Below are 3,515 nucleotides of genomic sequence, written 5' to 3'. Positions count from 1 at the left end.
GTTGTGGAATCTCCATCTCTGGAGATATTTAAGAGTAGGTTAGATAAATGTCTATCAGGGATGGTCTAGACGGTATTTGGTCCTGCCATGCGGGCAGGGGACTGGACTCGATGACCTCTCGAGGTCCCTTCCAGTCCTAGAATCTATGAATCTATATCACCTTCGTGCTCTGAGGGATCCCAAACTGCTTTACAAAACATGCGCAGTAACAATGAAATGCAGCCGTCTCTGGGGTGGGGCACAACAGCCAAACTGGTCCACAGGGGACGTAGAGATCATGGCAGTTAACTTACTGAACATGAGTTCCATGGCTATGTGGTGGCCAAGGGAGCAAACACAGCCTTGAATGCATACGGAATGTAATATCGAGTAACAGTATGGAAGTGTCCTTACCACTGTGCATGGCATTAGAGAGACCGCTCCTCAATACTGTGTCCACTTCTGGGGGTCACACGTTAAAAAGACATTAACAAATCGGAAAAGGATCAGAGAAGAGATACCAGAGCGGTCCGAGGTCTGGAGAACCTGCCTGACAGAAAGACTGAAGAAGTTCAATCTATGTAACCTAACAAAGAGCAAGCTAGGAGGTGACTTGGTCATAGTCTGTAAGGACATGGAGAGAAGGCTTCTCATAGCAGAGGGGTCTTTAACAGCTGACCACGTCTAACGGCTGGAAGCTGACGCTAGATGAATTCAGACTGTCACGTGGCATGTTTTTACAGCATGTGTAATTAGCCAGTGGAACAACTCACCTAGGGCTGTGCTGGGTTCTCTGCCACTCGGAGTCTCTAACTCAAAATTGGGCACCTCCCTCTGAAAGGTCCACTCCGGCGCGACCAGCAATAATGGGCTCAGTGACGGAATCACGCCGTGAAATTTTCTGTCCTGAGTTCTGCAGGAGCTCAGACTAGAAGATAAAAACTATGAATCTATAGCTCAAGGTCAGAGGAGAAGACTGAGCCAAAGTCCTGATCTTATGAAAGCTGCCCGAGGATCCATCTTAATGTCTACACAGAAACTCAGATGGCTTCGTTTGAAAGAGCCTCAAACACTGTCATGCCTGGAAGTCCGTTTTTCTACCTACTCAATAGGAAGGGCTGATTGACACCGCTGGGAGTGCTGCCAAGGGAGCATTTCAACCATCCCATCCTTGCCCTAACAGGCTTCAGTGGTACCCACCAGCCACTGATCCCAGCTCCAGCTGACTCCATTCTTAGGCTCTGGGGGTTAGACTAGATGACCCTTGCAGTCCCTGCTGCCCCTGTGGTTCTAGGATTAACATGGGGGAAATGTCAATATTTAGCTAGATTTAAGTTAAAGTCAAACCAGTCTCCATAGGGAGGAGCTGAGGAACATGGCTGAATCACTTCAGGAAGCAGTTCTGTGAAAGGAGGCTCCCTTTCTGTCTCCCCACACTAGATTCACAGGGGTCTATCTGGGAGGCGTAGTCCAGCCAGGGCACCCGGCCTGCAAAGGAGGAGAGGGGAGTGAGGCATCTGAACTACACCTCCTGGGGATGCCATGGCAGCATTTCCAAACAATAAGGGTTTTTGCAGGGGGAAAAACCAAAACAGTTTTTTGCTAAACGTTTTCAAGTTTTGATTTTTTTTTTGCTGAAAAGTTGAATTTTTCCATGGAAATTTTTGACAAAAACATTTTTTTCGTTTGCTTCACAATTGTCGGCAGAAATCCTTAGTTTCCGCCTGTCTTCGGTCACTCACCTTTCACACATGAGAGTTCTGTTTTGCTGAGTGTATTTCTTTGTTCTGCAAAGTGTCTGCTTCCAGCTGGAATGCCTACGTTCTGGAAGGAGATGAGCCAGCACCAGAAAACCTTCACTCCCCTTTGACCAAGTTCTTTGCTGGTATATTTTGATTTAGTTAAAGGCCTTGTTGGTGAGCAAGTTGGTTTAACTAAAGGTGTGATTTTAAACCGATTTATGGAAACCACTGCCAAAGGCTGTGAGTATACAGTGTTGTAACCTGAAGAAGAGCTCTGTGTAATTCAAAAGCTTGCCTCTCTCACCAACAGAAGTTGGTTCAGTAAAAACTATTACCTCACCAACCCTGTATCGCTAAAGGCTGTGCGGATGCTCTGATTTTGGTAAACCAGGCTTATTTCATAGAATCATAGAATATTAGGGTTGGAAGAGACCTCAGGAGGTCAGTTAGTCCAATCCCCTGCTCAAAGCAGGACCAACACCAACTAAATCATCCTAGCCAAGACTTTGTCAAGCCAGGCCTTAAAAACCTCTAAGGATGGAGATTCCACCACCTCCATAGGTAACCGTTCCAGTGCTTCACCATCCTCCGAGTGAAATAGTGTTTCCTAACATTGAATCTAGACCTCCCCCACTGCAACTTGAGACCATTGCTTCTTGTTCTGTCATCTGCCGCCACTGAGAACAGCCGAGCTCCATCCTCTTTGGAACCCCCCTTCAGGTAGTTGAAGGCTGCTATCAAATCCCCCCTCACTCTTCTCTTCTGAAGACTAAATAATCCCAGTTCCCTCAGCCTCTCCTCATAAGTCATGTGCCCCAGCCCCCTAATCATTTTCATTGCTCTCCGCTGGACTATCTCCAATTTGTCCACAATTTTGTCCACAAATTTCTGTTCAGCTTAAGTTAATTTAGGAGCTGGTTTAAACTAACCCAAAATAAGGAACTTTTAAACCAAAATGTGTCCATACACAAAATAATGAAAGATCTGAATTAAAACTAGGATCTGATGGTTACACTGGTAAAAGGGCAGTGGGGCACATATTTAGCTAACCTAGTGCAGCTTTGTGTATGGACAGTCTATAGGGGTTTAAACCTGGCATATATTGGTTTAGCTAGTCTCTGTTATTTAACAGGTTTACCTAAATCAAATTTTTTAATAGGGAACCATCACACCTTTACTTAACCTGGTGCAACTTCTGTGTGTAGACCAGTGCAGCTGTCCATATTTCCGTGTGTGTAGACAAGCTCTCCTATGTCACTCACAAAGGCATCCCTGAGGAAACAATAGCTTGCAGAGGTGCAAACCGTCTGTAAACAGAGGTGTCAAAGCCTTTGTCTCATTGGGTCTTTCTAAGGGTCTGTCTACACAGCTCATGAAGAGGTGATTGCAATGTGGGTAGGTAATAACAGTAGCACAGACATGGCAGCACAGACTTCAGCAGACTAGCAAAAAGTTGTTTTAAACACCCAAGCAAAACTTGCGTGTTTAAAGTTAGCCTTTTAAATTCATACTTTGGCACCTACACCAACATGGATTTACAGTCTCTCCTTAGGAACCCACATTTGAAATGTTGGCCTTGCCGCTCCTTGCCTCAGTTTCCCCGTCTCTAAAGAGGGGATAACAATACTAAACCACCTGTGAGAGGCTAAATGATGCAGATTATTATCACCATTTAAAGGACTGTGGAAGAAAAGCCCCTACTGTCCTCTCCCTTATCCCTCCTGCCAATTTTATTGCTTAGGGTTTAAAAGCCAAGCGAAGCAGCAGCTTGGAGGTGCCAGGAGAGAGCACACC

Source organism: Trachemys scripta, chromosome 16 (genome assembly GCF_013100865.1).
Source record: "Trachemys scripta elegans isolate TJP31775 chromosome 16, CAS_Tse_1.0, whole genome shotgun sequence".
Classification (NCBI taxonomy): domain Eukaryota; kingdom Metazoa; phylum Chordata; order Testudines; family Emydidae; genus Trachemys; species Trachemys scripta.
Note: the sequence above shows the minus strand (reverse complement) of the source record.